Consider the following 20,825-nt stretch of genomic DNA (forward strand, 5'->3'; position numbering starts at 1 on the left):
ACCAACAACAGTGTCATCACCAACAACAGTATCACCAACAACAACATCATTACAATAAAAGGACATTATCACCTTTACACCTGGTCATCATAATCCTCCTCCTCATGATCGTGTGACGGACGGACGGACGGACAGACAGACAGACAGACAGACAGACAGACGGAGAGACATTTTTGGATGTGCTTGTCATTTTGAAAGACAATACTAGTTCTACTGATTTATATACGAAACCTACAGATTCTCATAATTATCTGAATTTATACTAAAACCATTCTAAACATGTTAAAGTACATATTCCTTTTAATTTAGCATCGTGTATCATTTCTATAGTGAGTAATTAGATTACAATGAAGAAAAGGCTTGACGAACTTGCTACATTTTTGAAATTTCAAGGATATACTGAGAGTATTGTTGAAAAAGGTAAAAGTATGTCAATTGATAAGGGACCTTTTACAGCCCTCACTCGTGCTGTAGATAATATGGATATTATTTCATTTGTTTCAACTTTCAACCTTCGTAATTTCGACATATTTCCAGTAATTGGAACAGATTTGAAGATTTGAAACGAGGCAGCGAACGTATAAAAATGTTTTGGATTGCTTTTACTCATTCACCCTTGAAGACACATTTGAACTCTTCCGATTCATAGGTTGAAATAGTTCATTATGAAATTTCAGGGGTGAATGGGTTAATAAACAGCAAAAGACAACCTAAAAATCTTAAATGTATTCTAACTAGATCAAGATTTGAAAGAAATCATCTAAATGCATGTGTATTAAAATGTAATACACCTTGTCGTGGTTTGTATAGAAGGAAGTGATGTTAAGTTCAAAAATGGTTTTAACTTTAAGGTTAAAAACATATATGAATTGTAAGATTTGTAACAATTGTTCTGAATTTTATATCGGTCAAACGGGCGGTGAGCTACGAACAAGAATGTACATATACAGCAAATACGAACTGACAGCTTAAGAATTTTACCAGTAAGTAAACACATACACGCTTGTGCTGATGACAAGTTTAAAATATTTCCCATTTATCAAATGAACAATTCCGACGTAATAAAACATGAGGCTAAAGAAGCTGAATTCATCAGACTTCTTAGACCCTGTTTGAACAGTACTGTTTGACTATAATTTTATAATGTTCTTACTTCATGTAGCGTTTAGATAGAGAGTTCTTCTGCATTTGAAAGTATGTGCATACGCGAGTTCCGATCAGTATCGTTTTTTCTTTGTCTACAGAAGAGTTATATTTGTAAATTTACGCTCCCCTAATTGATTCGTTGTAGTGACTTCGGTAGCGTGTCGGATCAGTCATGTAATGGTACCGAGTTCGCCCCACAAAGGTTTTTTTTATTCATAAATAATAGTATCAATAGTCATTCTAAATCATTAAACAAATAGTACTCTTTACCTTAAGACCATCATTATGTATTAGGTACGCATATAGCGGACGTCGCTATAGCGAACTTTTATGTGACGTCATAGTTTAAGACGTCATCATATCTACTTCAAATAAACAGTCTGAAGGATCTCCTTCACAAGATGAAAGTACTAAAGACTCGTTGAGATGTTTTCTTTTTATATCATTTCTTCGTCTGTAAGGATATTTTTCTGGGCGGATTGGTCGAGTGGTTAACACACACACACAACAACCCAGGTGGAGTATAAATTGGTCTGGGTTGTATGTTGCGGTATCTGTGCTGAATCATTCAAGTGAGGTGGCACTATAAATGATGCCGTTGGAAGCACGGTCCCACTACAAACAGAACACATTACATCTCCAGCACACACGCAGACATACACACATAGGGAGATATTGGCCAGGTGGCATAGGACTAGAAGTTAGCGCCTGATTCGGCTAATTGTATTAATCTATGTACTGTAGAGCGCTTTCGAGTGGTTTATGTTAGTGCGGTAGGGTTTAATTGTAAATAGGATTACGGTCACCTTCTAGCTTCCAGCTAGAGGGAATTTCCCTTTAGCTCAGTGATACAACGTCCGACTAGGAACCTGGAGATCGAGGGTTCGATCCCTGGTGGAAGTACACTATTCTCTTACCTGTTACAAATGGTGTATGTGGCCCTCCCTGTGGTAACAGTGAGTTAGAACCTGGGTTGTGGTGTTCGAGGGTGAACACATTGAAAAAGGGGGGAGTAATGTGGCAGGTTTTAATTGTAAACAGGATGGTCGCCTTCTACCTTCCAGCTAGAGGGAAAATACCTTTAGCTCACGTCCGACTAGGAACCTGGAGATCAAGGGTTCGATCCCCGAGGGAAGCATATTATTATTCTTTTCTGTTACATTAGCTAGATAGGGTGCTATATCAAATGTTGTATTTTATTATTATAATCATGTCCGCCAGATTATTTTCAGCTTTTATAATATATATATATACTGTGATGCCCATTTATTATAAAATATCTTCCATTGTATGTGACATGTCCCTAGGTTGTACATGTAGGTTACGGAATTAAGTACTATAGAAAGATTCAAATTTCATATCAATATGGTTAAGTGTCAGCGATATATATTTACAAAATGACTGTTTAAAACAGTTAATTCTCAAACAGATTTTGTTCTGTATCAATAGAAATGTATTGGTTTTTTGGGCTGAAAGATCTACCCTAGATATATTATTAAAAAGAGTGTATGTAATACTTATAATCCACAAGTCTTTTAGTCGTGAGTCCAGATCTTAAGTATCAGTAAACTGAATATTTCTCTTGGAATCTTTCAAATTTTGGAAGGAAAGTCCACAGTTACCATATATGTACCCCTGTGTGATAAAATTCATTTGGAAAAAGAACTGAAAAATAAGACAATCTTCAAATTTGAAACTATACCTAATTTTCTTAGTTTATGATCTAGTGCATTGAGGTTTGTCACTTATCATAAATAAAGATGATGAGTTTAATTTAATCTAATAATATAACCTTGCTATAGTGATATGTACGCATGCAAAGTATATTTCGGATAAATATTCTCTGTAAAAGGTATTTAATTGTGAAGTCAAGTTAGATCAAATGTAAATATAAGCAGTTAATATTCTTGGTATAATAGATTGTATTTCATTATAAATTTTCTCTATGTATTTAGATTTGGTTATATATCTGGTAGATTGCAAGATTCTCTACCACCAGATCTAAATTAACATAGGACAGTCTTTGAAAAAAAGGGACACAATCTAAACAAACTGCTTGGGTGGGTGGGGGAGGTTACTAATTTGATTGGTTTGGGGTAATACTGAACAGTTGTACATGTCCTTTGTCTGTCAACTCACAAAATACATTAGCACAAACTTTAAAGCATAACACAGGATAATCAGCAAAATCAATTAATTTTGCTTACAACAAGCTACATGTAGCTAGACAAGTGATGTGCAAAATAAATTATGATCAAACTTACTCAACTTTCTGTCATCAACTATCTGTATTTGTATCTGAAAATTGCTGTAGAATTATCAACCTGTAACTTGGAATAAATGGCAGAATTCTACTATATACAGGTTAAACACGTGTCACAGTTCTAAAACATGACTTCCCAATTAATCATATAAAACAGATACAAATTCATGAACATGCTATGGCAGACACACACACCCCTCACAAACCAAACCAAATATAATTTAACGAGGCTGTGTACGAACAATAACATAAATAGAAATGAGTTTTTTCAAATTTCACTTTATATTTGAGTATGTGGTGACTAATTTTGTGCTCTTACCGAGTTTGGCATCGTTACAGAGCTGCACTAGGACCACAGGGCTTCGTTACAAATGTCTGAAATACACATATGCTATACTGATATTGGTCACAGGCACAGCACACATAAACATACACTGTGATATAACCCATGTCAGTATAGCATATGTGTATTTCAGACATTTGTAACGAAGCCCTGTGCTAGGACCAACAGCATGTATAAATCCTAAAAAGGCTACTTTCATTTGTCTCATTCTGATTGAAAAATATGTGCAACAAACTAAAAAACGACATGGGTTCGTTACAAATGTCTATTTACATGTATGCCATGTGATATGGGTCACAACACAGATAGCATATGTTTTCTATTCACATGGTTTCCTTACAAATGTCTTATTACATGTAGGCCATACTGATATGTATAACATAGTGTATGTGTATGTTTATGTGACCCATGTCAGTATCAGAAGTGTATTTTAGACGTTTTTGACAAACCCCTGTGTCTATAGGAGTACAGTTGCGATAACGTAGCTTACTGACGACGAGATATTTTTTTTTATATATTGGCCGGGGAAGGGAAGGCCGGATATTAATATATGTACTAATTGGAGTAAACCAAATCAATTGTAAAAGATATGAATATTGTTTAATCCTGTATCGCTGGAAGCTGAAGCGGAATTTATTGTGTGAATTTTCCGTTGCGATCTTAACCCTTGATACACAGTCAATCTTCACACGTTTTTATATAAATTGCAAAACTCATCATTGCTTGAACTATCATACAGGCGTACACCGCTGCAGTGGTTCGTTACAAATATCTAACGTGACAGCACATAATCTGTGTGCTTTGACCCATGTCAGTAGGCCTATGGAATATGTGTATTTTAGACATTTGTAACGAACCCCTGGCCCTGCGCTGAGTTTTGAGGTGGTGACAATCAAAATATGTTTTAACACAACACATACCTCACATAATCGATGAATGGGGTATTTATTGATCCAAAGCCACAGGGACCTGAGAATTTGTTCCAGCTATATTTAAACCTAAACTAAGGTGCTCAGAGTAATTTTACATGATTTAGGAGTTTAGATCGACTTTCGGTAAAAATGACACCCCAATGATCATATAACCGAGAAGGGAGGAAAGCTCTCAATGTCGTAATGTCGACCCCGCCTAACTTTCTTGCATCAAAAACAACATTTCTAGTTCATCTACGGGAAAATGCCTAGTACCGTTGGAAAGATGGATATTTTTATTCTTATATAAACCTTCTATATGCACGTAAAATGTATTCTCCTTCCGCGGACATGAACTCCGCTTCCTCCAAAACACACGCCATTTCAGAGTTTCAAAGTTTTTCGCAGTCATGATCAGCCTACCACTTTATTGAATATTAATAAGGTTGAGGTCAGCGCGTGCTGAAACATGTATAGTCTCTTTCAATCAGACGCTTGATCACTTGTAACTCAAGAGTCTGGTCAACCAGAGGGCAGTACTTTTACTATCGTTTCCGGACGTTATGTCAACGCCATTAAACATTTCAATGAAAAATGAAATTAATGAAAAAAAACTTACCTTTAGATGCATTCCTGAAGTACCCGTGTATTCACTATTATCGAGAACAATGTAAGAAAATGTGTCAAATCTCCAGAATAATGCCATATATTGATATATATATATATATATATATAAAATACAGATTCTTTCAAATAGAATAAGCTTTTCCTTATCTAGAACTTCAATGCGTCCATTAACGTTGTGATTTCAGTATAGGACGTAAGACAGTGTTCTGTATATCAGTAGCCATACAGTTTGTTGCCACTGTGACTCTAGCCTGGGCACCTAACACCATAGTGATGTACATCTATCTGTATGACCCTGATCGGGCTCTCGTCGGACGGAATGTATACTGCTGCATTCGTGATAGGTATGAGCGTCCTAGTACAGTGTAGAGAGTGTCAAAATGTTTTATATAAATTGTCATCACTTCTTTCAAGTCGATTGTTTGTTATAAAAGTGATGAAAAGTGACAATTTGTACAATTGCATATTATAAGAAAACTAAGAGCATATACCATAATACAGCGTAAGTCTCAATCCTAATTATTCGGGAAACTCATAATTAGAAATAGTGTGTCGTTTATCCTTTTTAGCCCACCTGACCCGAAGGGCCAAGTGAGCTTATGACATGGTGCTGCGTCCGGCGTCCGTCCGGCGTCAACTTACTATTTAAAACAACTACTACTCAATAACCAAGAGGCATAAGGTGATGTTATCTAGCCAGAAGCATACTGGGAGGAAAGACTATCAAGTTTGTTCAAATGAATGACCTTCGCCCATTTTCAATGTCACAGGGGTCAAATATGTTAAAATCTTTAAACAACTTCTTCTGAATAACCAGAAGGCTCATGATGATAATATTTGGCCAATCACATACTGGCATAAAAGGCTACCAAGTTTTTCGAATAAATGATCTTGAAATATATTCAAGGTCACGGGGGTCAATTATTTTTAAAAACTTTCAAACAACTTCTGCTGAATAACCAAAAGTTACAGGATGATGATATTTGGCCAGTAAGATGCTGGCATAAAAAGCTATCAAGTTTGTTCAATTGAATGACCTTGACCTTTATTCAAGGTCACAGGGATCAAATATGTTTAAACTCTTTAATGACTTCTACTGAATAACCATGATGCAAAGAATGTTGATATCTAGCCAATAGCACTTTAGGATAAATTGCTACCAAGTTTGTTCTAATGAATGACCTTGACTTATATTCAGGGTCACGTTTAGTCATATATGTTTAAAATCTTAAAACAACTTCTTATGAATTACCAAAAGGTGCAGCATGATGATATTTAGCACTAACATGCTGGGATAAAGGGTTTTCAAGTTGGTTAAAATGAATGACTTTGACCTATATTCAAGGTCACAGGGATCAAATATGTTCAAACTCTTTAATCAACTTCTTCTGGATAACCAAAAGGTCCAGGGTGATGATATCTGGCCTGTAGCATGCTAGGATAGAGGATTACCAATTTTGTTCAAAAGAATTACCTTGACCTGTATTCAAGGTCACAGGTGTCAAATATCCTTAAAACCTTTAAACGGCTTCTTCTTAATAACCAAAATGCCCCGGGTGATGATATCTGGCCTGTATTATGCTAGAAAAAGAGCTACCAAGTTACTTAAAATGAATGACCTTGAACTATATTCAAGGTCACGGGGTCAAATTTGTTTAAATCTTTAAAAGACTTCTTCTGAATAACCATGAGGCACAGATTGTTTGGCCAGTAACATGCTTTGATGAAGGGCTATCAAGCTTTTTCATTTGAATGACTATGACCCACTTTCAAGGTCACATTTGGTCCAATATGCATAAATATTTCAATAACCTCATCTTTATAAGCAAAAGGTATGGGTTGGTGTTATTTGTCAAGTCGCATTCCGAGATATAGGATTTGGATATAGGGTTTTTTCAATGTCATTACCTTGTTTGACTTTCAAGGTCATAGGGGTCAAATGTTTTAAAATATTTTAACAGATTCTTTTGAATAACTTATAGTCAAATATTTTAGATCCCTTTTAAGGTTACAAGTGTAAGATTAATACCAGGTGAGCGATGCAGGCTTATTGTGCCTCTTGTTTTATTTAGTTATCTTTCACAAACTGCTGTGCTCAGTAATACATGGTTCCGCTGCATGTATGTTTTAATGAGAAGAATGCAACACTTCATATGTTTACACACATGACCTATTATGTTTACACACATGACTTATTATGTTTGCACACATGACTTATTATGTTTACACACATGACTTATTATGTTTACACACGTGACTTATTATGTTTACACACATGACTTATAATGTTTACACACGTGACTTATGTTTGCACATGTGACTTATTATGTTTACACACATGACTTATTATGTTTACACACATGACTTATTAAGTTTACACACATGACTTATTATGTTTGCACACATGACTTATTATGTTTACACACATGACTTATTATGTTACACACGTGACTTATGTTTGCACACGTGACTTATTATGTTTACACACGTGACTTATTATGTTTACACACATGACTTATTTACCAATAAGGGCTGGAGTTGGTTGGACCATCTAAAAGAATTTACACTGGTATTGTTGTGGACTACTTCTTTGCTGTTGGTTTGGTACTGCTGTCTGGAGTGGCCTATCTAGTTCGTCACTGGAAATATATAGATTTAATGTGCGCTTTACCAATAGGCCTGTTTCTATTCTATTGGTGGTAGGTATCAGTTACTTTTAAATTGTATAGTTGTATTAAGATTTAATCCTACGAAAATGACTTTAAAAGTAGCATAACAGAGATAGGCTCTGAATAGAGTGGTGATATATAGCAATTTGCTTTGAAAAAAAATATGGCTTCTCAAATGAGAAGTTGTACAAGAGGGGGGAGGGGGGGGGGCTCTCTCGAGCAAATTGGTAATATATGAGTCACTAGCGGTAGCAACATCCTGACACTTTCTTTCGACGAGGTAAAATGATGTTTTTCAAATTGAATGCCATTAAACTTATTTTGTAGATATTGTGTTTATTTATTAAAGGATTCTACCAGAATCACCCAGGTGGCTCATTTCAAAGAAACGATACAAAGAAGCGAAAGCCATCCTACTACGGGCCGCTAAATATAACAATGTGGTTGTCAGTGAATATCTCTTCTCCCAAGACATACCAGTTCAGCTTCCTCAAAAAGATGAAAAATATGGCAGATTGTGGCACTTGTTCACTACGAAAGTCTTATTAACTCGAACTTTGGTCATATTTTTTAACTGGTAAGTTATAAAATTTCTCAATTTTGTTGCAAAAATCATTTTTCAAGCGCAGTGATATACTGCGTAAATAGGCCTGTTAACTTTTTTATTTCAGATGTAATGTGATATCAACAAAGAGGAAGTAAAGCGGATCAGATACAAATCTGGTTTATACATTTAGGGATATAATGTAACGATAACTATTAACATGGGTTTCGATTATACTTTTGTGACATCTTAAACAATGCTATTTTAAGATATAAATGTGTTATAGACTTATAGCAATACTTGTTTCTTTTACGAAATAGGTAAAAATACCTTTGTGCATTATAACAAGTACAACAAATAATTTTAATAGTTTTAAGTGATGTATTCATGAGCTCATGGGCACTGGTGACAACAATTATGTAAATGGAGATAGATACATAAATATTCCGTACGAAACAAAAGATATATGTACATTTGATTAAACAAGGAATCTCAGACGGATATTGGCGCCCACCATCATAAGATTTCCATAAGTTCTATGTAAGTTTGGTCTTTCTCTTCGTTTTTCTTCTTTTCTTTTATCACTTGGATTAAGAGTGATGTCAACAATTAATGCACAATTTTGTAACAATTTCACACATCTGGGTTTGAGAGTATCGTTTCAATGTGAGTTCATTGTGAATTGTCAAAATACAAGGGGGTTGCCTGGCGGACACCTTGTGTTTCCCGATCACTCCAAAAATAAAAGCAAGCACAAATATGGACCACAGGAAACCTACATATGGACTTTTAGAAAGATTATACAAGTACTTCTTGCGAAATTGTGATAAATAAGTTGAACTTTCAAAATCAAAGATAGTTGTCTGGCAGCTTTTCTTTTTTTGGTCAGTCCAAATATGAAACCTGCACAACTATGGACATGAAGGGAGACATGAATAATTAAGAAAGATATACTTTTTACTTTTTGAAATATTGCAAAAACAAACTTGAGATCTAAAAATCCAAAATTGCTGCCTGGCTGTCATCCTATTTTTCCGATCAGACTCAAAACGACACATTTATATAAAATTATGAAATATCTACTCCGTACTGTATAGCGGTTATACTCGGGGGTTTTGATTTCGCTATATTCGCGCTTTGACTTATATCCGCGAATTCTAAACACCAGCGAAAATAACAAAAATGTTAACCGCTTTTACGGACCTTATCACAACATGTTGAAAATACTTATAACCCAACCATATTATGCAAGTTAAAATAAACTCAAATCAGATTATAACCGGACAACTGGGCAGTCCACGAGGTTTCGAGGTTTAACCCTTAAATGATGACACTCAAACTACCTTGCACGACACATGGGATTCGGGTGCACCGCGAAATCTAACCCCAGCGAATATGTACTGAATACGAAACCGCGAAATATTGACCCGCGAATTTAAAGCGCTATTCAGTATAGCAAATGATGCAACGACATACAATTGTAAGGTAACTGCCTCATAACTTCAATTTATATAATACCTTATGTCTCTGGTTATATAGTTACTCCTCATCAAATATCAACATACACATATCTGGATTCATGTTGCAGGGGTGTTGTAAATATGGTTTATTACGGATTGTCTCTGAACTCTGGAAACCTTGAGGGAAATTATTATCTGAATTTCCTTTTATCCGGATTAGTGGAATTTCCTGCCTACACGTTGACATTGCTGCTTTTGGACAGACTAGGGAGGAAATGGCTCTATATTATATGTATGATATTAGGAGGTGTTTCATGCATTTCGACAATATTTACAATTCTGTATCTGGAAGAAAGTGAGTATATCGTTGAAAAATTCCGTGTCGAACAGGGTCACTTTATATCAAGCATTAGTTTTATTTCCTATTGTACCAATAATTGTAATAACACTTTGGCAAGATATGACTTTCGATTGCATGATGATATTACCGATACCACTGGAAGGTAGTTTTTTGAACGAGGAGACACTGACGTCTGCGTCTGTTGTACATCGTACAGCCGGTTTTCACGCACCTATACATTTTCATCATTATAAGTAAAAATGTGGTTATTCAAAATATAATTTAAACTGATTTAAATTTAGCGATTTGGAGATACAATACTGTATACTTTTTACGGATATTGCTTGGTTTTGTTTGGTTTAAATTTGTTTAATGTCCTATCAACAGCTATGGTCATTTTAGGACGTGCCTCCATGTGTGTCGTGTATGCGTGCTTGCGAGTGTGTATGCAGGAGACAGGGTATGCTGGTGTGCTTGACTCCTTGTGATAGCGCGGATCTGATGTCACTGTATAGTGTTTATTCCGCCCAGTCACATTATACTGACAACGGGTGAAACAGTTGTTGTCATTCCCCTAAATGCTGAAAGTTAAGCAGGGAAACACAACTACCATTTTTAAGGACTCAACTTTAAGGCATCAACATCAACGAACGCCCATGCTTGGCGAACGCTCAACATTAAGGCCAAAAGTGAGGTGTTGCCAAGCAAGGCACTAGAAAATAAAAGGTAGTTAGAAATAGAAAGAAAGATAAAGTTCCCAAATATTGCAATGAGTGCAGCAGATTTATTTTGGTCGCTTTTGTGTCCCCAAATTCTGCAGGGGGTTCCCCCATTAGTCGCACCCTACGATACATGCAGGGGATAACAGCAGGTGCATTCTATTCTCGATCCCCCACCTGCAGGGGTGACGGATATTGCCCTCGATGTCAGCTCTCAAATACATATTCCTTAATTCAGTAATTAAAGGGCACAGTAAAAATCAATTAAACACTTCTCTGTAATTGCTTGTTTCGTTACGCTAAAACACTACTTAAAAGTTTGGTAGTTAGTTCATACTGTGAACGTAGGAAGAAAATGTAAATATATTCTTATAGCTTTAGGTTTATCCATCCGTTTTTGTTGTCTGTGATTAAATGTCTTTTTGTTATATCAGGGTACCAGCCTGTCACGATCGCGCTTGCTATGCTGGGGAAGTTAGGGGCAGCAGGAGCATTTGGTATAATATATACATACTCAGCCGAGTTATTCCCTACCGTAGTGAGAAACGCAGGGATGGGAGCGAGCTCTTGCATTTCTCGCATCGGCGCTATCGCAGCACCTTATATTGCAGATTCGGTAATTATAAATTCCTATCTATATAAATCACAACCGTTAAAGCAAAGCATTTACATATTAATTTGCTGGACATGTTTAATGCAAGGATTTCTGATTTACTTATAAATATATTATATATTGAAGGAGTTCATAAGTAAATACACTTAAAGTGTTTTACCTGCAATATACTATCATTATAAAATAAATTTCTCTAACAGGGCAATTACATAGGAGGTAGCACAGGAAAGGCATTTCCATTAGCGGTGTTTGGATCCTTATCCATCTTAGCAGGACTGTTATCCTTGCATCTTCCTGAAACTATGGGCCAGGAATTACCAGAAACCATTGAAGACGGTATCCAATTTGGAACGTATGTTTTTAATGAAATCCACATGTATATCAAACTTTCGCCTTGTTAATGTCCATTGAACTACTTCTCAGACAATAGTGAATGCATGTTTTGCCCTTCAATGTTTAACAGATAAGAACATTTCACAAGACACAATCAACTTAATACTAAATGTTAAAAGATAAACGTACATCGTTACAATTGGTTACCATATCAAAATGACACTTATCACGTTACTCACAATTCAAACATCATTACATTCTCGGTTGATATTTTCGATGCTTGACTGTTTCTTTTTCAGACCTACATACAAATCAAAAGCCGATGCCAACACCAAAACCTACATGAATTCAACATACGTGTCTACTGATGCTTGTCCGTTGGAGACTGATTCCCAGAGCTTGTCAGAGTGAAGGAACTATTACATCTTAACACTTGGCCATACACGTGCGAAAGGACATTCAAGCTAGAACAGCATGTATAAACACATAGACAGGGCGCAATATATAATGTTCAATCACTAATAAGCTTATCATATCGCACATTTTTTTGAATATTTCATAATAAAGACATCAGACTATATCTTGTTATGTTAGTATTAATAACACTAATCCTTTGCTAAGAACGAAATTCGCGTATTTGGTATAAATTCTACATTCTTCTCACACAAAACGTTATGTGTCTTTAATACAAACACCAGGAAAAATTATAATACAACGTCAAAACAAAGACATGATGTACCACAGCGTCAACGTAATGACAAAATACACCACTTTTCCTTGAGTCTACATAAGGTCTAACAACTATAACATTGTGTTCGGTTGACGATTGAAATATCGATGTCCGTTACTACGCTTATGTCTCCTTCGAGGAGTGAACAAAGAATAACATTATTAAACAGGGCCATTGCATCCATATGACGCAGCAGGGCCGGGTAGTTTTATGTAATAACCATCTCGTGGTCTACGGAAAGGGCTACTAAGCGTAGGGCTCGTGGTTATATGAAAAAATCTTCTATAAATGACTGCTATAAACAGAAGAGAATGATCGAGTTGGTTAAATGGTAATTTATTATATACCTTTGTCACTTACCCTTCAGGAACACCTTGTTTTACATTTCTTGTACTGTCTCAAGTGTCCCCTTGTTAATCTTTCCTTTGTTAACATTTTGCCGTAGTTTTTTTCTATTTTGAGTTCGAATTATGATTTTGTTTTTGACATTTCTATATTCTCTTGTAGCTATTTACAGTAATAACCTTGCACAATCATATGTTTATGATATTAATAAAAAAAAATAGTCTTAATAGACAACATACTGACTTGAATAGCTAGTAAAGTTAAAAGATATATAAAGTTGAAACAGACGAAAACAGTCCTATCGGATACGCTTACGGCAGTATGATGTCTGTCCCTTTCAATTTTCATCTTAGACGCGGCAAAGATGCACAATCGTGTTCTGGTTATGTCACCTCTCAACTTACCGCAGTAATTTGTGTAATGCTTGCATTAGAATATCCCAGAAACTGTCCTTGAATACAAAATAAGCGATAATTGATATTATGTTCACCAATAACATAGTAAGCATTGCAGTTTAAACGATTAATAAGTTGTATTTTGCACATTAAAGATTGTGTCACGTAGGTGCAAATTAACACCAGTCAAATTGACGATCCGGAATGAATTTTATTTAAATCTGTAGTAAACAATAATGGCTTTATTTTGATAACTGTTTAATAAATATTAATCTATCAGTCACGTTTGAGTTGAGGCTTTGATAGCCCTGTGATCGTCTATTAATTCTATAACGAATTGTCAAGTTCTAGACTGCATTCCTAAAGTGATTACCACGGTATATGATAAAATAGTAACCCAACTCGGTGTCTTTGGCCGCTATCAGAAGTTCGTGTATTTTCTGATATGTGTCGCGTCTGTTTTCAGTGGAACATTATCGTCTCTGTCGGCTATTATACTAGCAGGTAAATCGACAAGATACATGCCTGAAAGCGACGCCTAGTAATTATTTTCTATTTATCAAAATATGAAAAACAAGCAACATACTGTAAACATTCATAGTTAAATACTGAAATGTAACACCAGGCTTTTTAATTGTTATTTACATAAAATAATCCACCTGTGCTGACGTGCAATGGTCTTATCAAAAGCTTAGCCATAAGAACTATGGGACGAAAGTACACATTCAGCGCTAAAGTTGGAAGTTTGTATCGTAAAGTAATACGTTTCATCTGTTAGAAACAATAATTATAATCTATATACTATTTTATACCACCTACATGTAGCATGATAAATTCATTATCATTGGTTGTCAGTATCAGAAAAAGTTGAGAACGACTTTAAAACAACTTGAGAAGAACTTGAGAACGGATTTTCCCATCTCAAAAAGAACGTCTGTTCGCGCCAGATGACGTCCAAAACCGTAAATAGTGTCGAGACAAAAGTGATCCGCGTAAGAAAATAGTCCATAAAAAGCATGTAACCACATTCCAAGTCACAACTCAGTCCTATTCATGGGCCATGGACAATCATGACCACATGGTTATGAGAAACGTAACACTGAATATTTGCGGGAAAACAGAGATAACTTTCAAAGTAACAAATACAGTAGAGATATTATTTAATTGATTAATTCATAACAATATTAATGTCTTTTCCATTTCTTCATGTGTGTCAATACAACACGTTCCCCTCAACACAAGTTCCGAAATCGTTCTCGTCCTAGATCATCCCATCACATCACATAGGGGTTTACAATTTTAACGGTTAAAATGCTTTTGTATTCATTATTCAGTACGGAAGTTTTCTTTCGATAACTGAGAATTTTCAGATGAAATTCTTATTTCCTTGGAAATGAACCTATGTTAAGAGGTTAATAAACACTATTGGATATGTCATGGGTTGTGCTCTCTGAAATGAGTGAAATATAATGTACATAACACAGCAAAAAGGCAAACGATTTTACAAAATGAATTGAATAGACTTCGGTATTTTCCCTTTCACATCAGTGATTCCGAAATGGACTAAGCGTGAAATCAATATAGAGTGTACTTTTCTCTACAAGTATGGTACTGGTTCATAATTCATTTAACAGTGCATCCCTTATTTAATGTACATCCCAAACGCTTATAACAATGTTATACAATGAAAATAGAAAGTATATGTCAGTCACTAGTGTTGAAGACGGAGGTGATTGACATGATCTTCGATTGTTTGGATGGCGTTTTATTCAAATTCGATACAGATTGTCAGCGAAAATGCATGCATTCATATTTAAGCAAGCCCTCACGCCCTCCCACACACACACATTTACATATGAATATAACAGTTTTGTTTTGTGATATATTATTATTTTAATAATGAAAAATAAATAAATAAAAAGATAAAAAAAAAATCACACTCAAAACAAAACCAACCGAATTAATTATCACAACTTTAATCGTTAAAACAACTCTTTTAACACTGTCGAATTTATGTTTCATACTTATTTGTGTCATTCTTTCATTATAGAACCGTGATGACGAAGTTTGTTACCTGGTGATTCCATCAAATGATACATTGTACACTTTTTGCTTTCAGTATCAGCATTACGCAATATACACAAGGGAGCATTTCTTGTTCAGTTAGAATTTAAAACCAAACTTATCCAAGTATTTATTATTTTGTTTCTATGACATAATTAATTCACTGTTTTATCATGGTAATCAAGTCCATATAGGTTGAAAGACGATGAAGTGTTCTCACTGTTTCCATCATGTCATCGTTCCTAGCCAAGGGTTAAGTTCCAGTCTCCTTACTCTACTCTGAAGAGTAGATAGACCGCGTCGTAACCCTTGGCTAGCGAAGATTCATCATTCTGGGTGGTCGGGTGGTGCAGTGGACAGCGCACTTATCTTTCACCAAGGCGATCGGGGTTCGATTCCCCGTTCGGTCTCAAAGAGGTATGGAGTCATCTGCCCGACCATGTGGGTTTCCCCCGGGTACTCCGGTTTCTCCCCACAATAAGACCCTACGCCAACCAGAGTGATTGGTATAAGTTGACATTACTTGTTTCATCATTGGTGTAAAATAAATAAAGTTATATTATATATATACATATTGTATTTGATGGTATAAGATCTTATGCCACTATAACAAAACACTTCTTAAATCTGGTCAAGTGTGTTTGCACATATTTTTGCTTATGGTGCATAGCCACTTGCAAAGCATATCTGTATTCATCAAAATCATTTGCGCTATCAATCTTAAATCTCCATTCTTAGGGAAGAACGCCACTCAAGTTTTCCATGACATGTGACATATTACATGTTTTCTAGTTTTTGTGGACCCTAGGAAAATTGAATTGAATATTTAGCATATCTGACCGCTGATGACCTTGTGAGCTGTTATCAGTAATTCTGATAGTATTTTACCCAAGCAAAATATGGATGAAATGTTATTATCTAAAACAGCATTGTTCACTAGAAGAAGTCTTTTGAAGATATACATTGTTTATCAGTGTCATTTATTAATAAACAAACGTGATCGTCCTTTAACACAGCAGGAAAAATACCGTCCTATTTCTGTGAAAGAAGCCGTTTCAAACGTTTAACAATTAATATCATGTCAACATGGAAGTGGGTCAAGCAAATATATGTGAACACAAAGGATAGCCAATAAACAAAGCCAGCTTCACACTAATTATCACACCATATATTTGTCTGTAATAAAGTTAAGAAAGCCCAACAATGGACAGAGGGAGACTGAATACCGGGCAATGGCATATAATCGCCAGTAGAGCTTAATCAAAACACACTATATTTTTGCTTTGTCTTATGTACATAAAGAAAGTGGTGATGCTGATTATTCATATAGAATACTTAATATGGGGATAATTCCTGAACAAAATGCTGACATCTCTTTCATGGCTAGATTTTCTTTCCAAAGGACTTCGCATCAATCAAAATGTAACAGCTCTGATGAACACCGACAATACATTTGACCCCTTTACAAATAGATAAAAAATTCACTGTTGAGACGAAAAAAACACCGCCATATGTCAGATGAAAGACATAAATATTTACTTCGCAATCCATAACTATACGTAGACAGCATACTCAGATCTTTTATCTGTATATATGCTCCAAATATTGTTAAGTTACCGTAAATGACATTAACAGAACCCTTCTTATAAAATGTTAATAAACAATTTCCTATGCTTCATGAATGTTATTATAAACATAGTCATTGATATCCAACGTTACAGTTACGACGTCATAATAAATATGTCGTCAACACGTGGGCAATGGCATTCAAAGCAAATATGAATATCATTCGAACTTGCTAGGTTTATGTAATACATGTAGCAGTGCTATGGACTTGCTAATATTATTGATAACAAGACATCTGGATTGATGAAATGTCACTACGATATGAATGGCGTGTGTCTCCTCTGTACAAAAATACTTAAAACAAATGTTCTATGACAATAAAGCACATTTATCCCTGTTCAAGATAAACTAGGGTCTTTATGAGCTAAAAATGCTCGTACGAACAACAATGTGAAAAATCATAAACTATTCTTTTCTTTTTTCTCTTGTTACACTTATAAGAAATAATAAATGATAATGTTCAAATTGTATATAATAAGGAAAGCCTCAAAGATGAAATATAGTATATCTTATTGTCCGGAAAACACTGTTCATACGTTACATATTTTCTGGGGAAAGAAATCTGAAATGTTATCACTAAATTTCTCCATGCAACAACTCTCTGTCATCAAAATTATTTTAGATTGCCTTTTAAATGATTAAAAACATTTGTTTTGGCTAGTGGCTATATCTCAAACGGTCCGTATTTCCTAGATTGATGATAATTTTCTCGGTCGGAATTTTCCTTAACAATGCATATACAACGAAACAATAATTATGTAATTTGTGGCAATCAGTGTATGTTGTGTGCACTATACTATTTGCAAGTTGATATGTTGTCATCATGATCTAAATGAATCGCAGTCTGCAGAAATTAAGAGATACGCCTGTTACAGAATTCCAAAGAATGGCTTAGCATTATATATAAATAACTTGTTTGTAACGATCTAATTTTACAGGTTGTGTATCCCTATTTAGGTAAAGGGAAGGGTTTTTAGCTCACCTGCCCGAAGGGCAAGTGAGCTTATGTTATGGTGCGGGGTCCGTCGTCCGTCCGTCCGTCCGTCGTCCGTCTGTCCGGCGTCAACTTTTTTCTTTAAACAACTTCTTCTCAATAACCAAAAGGCCTAGGAAGATGATATTTGGCCAGTATCATGCTGGGATCAAGGGCTAAATGATCTTGAGCCACTTTCAAGGTCACAGGGGTCAAATATGTTAAAATCTTCAAACAACTTCTTCTAAATAACCAAAAGGCCCAGGGTACTGATATTGGGCCTGTAGCATGCTAGGATGAATGGCTACCAAGTTTGTTCAAATGAATGACCTTGACCCCCTTTCAAGGTCACTGGTGTCAGATGTCTTAAAAATCTTCAAACAACTTCTTCTCAATAACCAAAAGGCCCAGGAAAATGATATTTGGCCAGTAGCATGCTGGGATGAAGGGCTACCAAGCTTGTTCAAATAAATGACCTTGACCAATTTTCAAGGTCACAGGGGTTGAAATATGTTAAAATCTTCAAACAACTTCTTCTAAATAACCAAAAGGCCCAGGGTACTGATATAAGGCCTGTAGCATACTGGGATGAAGGGCTACCAAGTTTGAAAAATGAATGACCTTGACCCACTTTTCAAGGTCACAGGGGTCGAATGTCTTAAAATATTTATACAACTTCTTCTCAATAACCAAAAAGCCTAGGGTACTGATATTGGGCATGTAGCATGCTGGGATGAAGGGCTACCAAGCTTGTTCAAATAAATGACCTTGACCAATTTTCAAGGTCACAGGGGTTGAAATATGTTAAAATCTTCAAACAACTTCTTCTCAATAACCAAAAGGCCCAGGGTACTGATATTAGGCCCGTTGCATGCTTGAATGAAGGGCTACCAAGTTTGTTCAAATGAATGACCTAGACCAATTTTCAAGGTCACAGGGGTCAAATATTTTAAAATCTTCAAGCAACTTCTTCTCAATAACAAAAATGCCAAGGGTGTTAGATTAATAACAGGTGAGCGATGCAGGCCCATTGGGCCTCTTGTTTTCAATTCTTATAGCAATTTTAATTTATCAAAAACAAAAAGGAAGGGAGACAAGTCCTGTTGTCGTATGAAGATACATGTAATACACATACTTTTGTGACCATTCATAACCTTTCTTCAGACATTTACGTACACAATATTATATATCGATTGTTTTTGTAATTTGATTTTGAAATGACATTGCCTAAAACATAAAGATAACCATTTTAATTTTCTTGAATTGATATTCATATTTTTATCAAACCATGGGAAAGTTACGTTAGATATATGAAAAATAACCTATCGCAGGGTCTATTGTACTTGTAAAATTACCTATCGCAGGGACTATTGTACTTGTAAAATTACCTATCGCAGGGACTATTGTACTTGTAAGTTTATTATTGCTCTTAATTTAATATGGATACATTGATGAATAATTATATCTATTGATTTATATATATGTATATGAATCAAACAGAACAAAAAGAACACAACAAGACACCGAGAAAAGCACAAAACAATTATATTTTGCGAAATGTTGTGATCAGTTGGCCTCTTCCGGCTTAACCAATCAGTTTACATTAAGATGCACTGGAATATGTTCACAGAACATATTGTGTGAGTTTGAATAATTGATGCGTGTATGGAGTGGTGTGGCTCTGCAACTGGTGTTTGAATTGTATGGAGTTGTGTAATTCCAAAACGGGTGTTTGGATTGTAAGGAGTGATGTAGCTCAACTACAGGTCTTTGAATTGTATGAAAAGGTGGGGCTCAACAACTGTTGTTTGAATTGTATTGAGTGATAAGACTCCATTACTGGTGTTTGGAATGTACGGGGTGATGAGACCCAACAACTGACGTTTGAATTGTGTTGATAGGTGGGGTTCAACAACTGGTGTTTCTTTTGTATAGATAGGTGGGACTCAACAACTTGCGGTTTAATTTTATGGAGTGATGAGGCTCCACAACTGGCGTTTGAATTGTTTGGATAGGTGGGGCTCCAAAACTGGCGTTTGAATTAAACGGGTGATGAGGCTCCACAACGGGCATTTGAATTATATGTATTGGTGGGATTTACAGCTGGCGTTTGAGTTGTATGGAAAGTTGGGGCTCAACAACCGACGTTTGAATTGTATGATATGGGGGCTCAACAACTGGTGTTTGAATTGTATGAAGTTATGAGACTCCACAACGTGTGTTTCAGTTGTATGGATAGGTGGGACTCAGCAACTGGCGTTTGAATTGTATAGAGTGATGAGACTCACCAACTGGCGTTTGAATCGTTTGGGGTGATGAGGCTCCACAACTGGCGTTTGAATTGTTTGGATAGGTGGGGCTCCACAGCTGGTGTTTAAATTGTATGGAGTGATGAGACTCCACAACTGGCGTTTGAATTGTATGTATAGGAGGGACTTAACAACTGGCGTTTGAATTGTATGCGGTTATGAGACTCCACAACTGGCGTTTAAAATGTATGTATAGGAGGGACTTAACAACTGGCGTTTGAATTGTATGAGGTTATGAGACTCCACAACTGTCGTTTGAATTGTATGTAAAGGAGGGGCTTAACAACTGGCGTTTGAATTGTATGAGGTTATGAGACTCCACAACTGGCGTTTGAAATGTATGAGGCTATGAGACGCCACAACTGGCGTTTGAAATGTATGAGGTTATGAGACTCCACAACTGGCGTTTGAATTG

The 20,825-nt window shown here is 35.8% G+C and overlaps 1 pseudogene; it reads left to right on the top strand.

Annotated features, from left to right (window-relative positions):
- LOC110456475 overlaps positions 1–12,536 on the top strand; it is a 23,923-nt pseudogene extending 11,387 nt beyond the window's left edge.
- The last annotated feature ends 8,289 nt before the right edge of the window (positions 12,537–20,825 follow it).

This window comes from Mizuhopecten yessoensis, unplaced genomic scaffold (assembly GCF_002113885.1).
Source record: "Mizuhopecten yessoensis strain PY_sf001 unplaced genomic scaffold, ASM211388v2 scaffold8745, whole genome shotgun sequence".
In the NCBI taxonomy this organism is placed as follows: domain Eukaryota; kingdom Metazoa; phylum Mollusca; class Bivalvia; order Pectinida; family Pectinidae; genus Mizuhopecten; species Mizuhopecten yessoensis.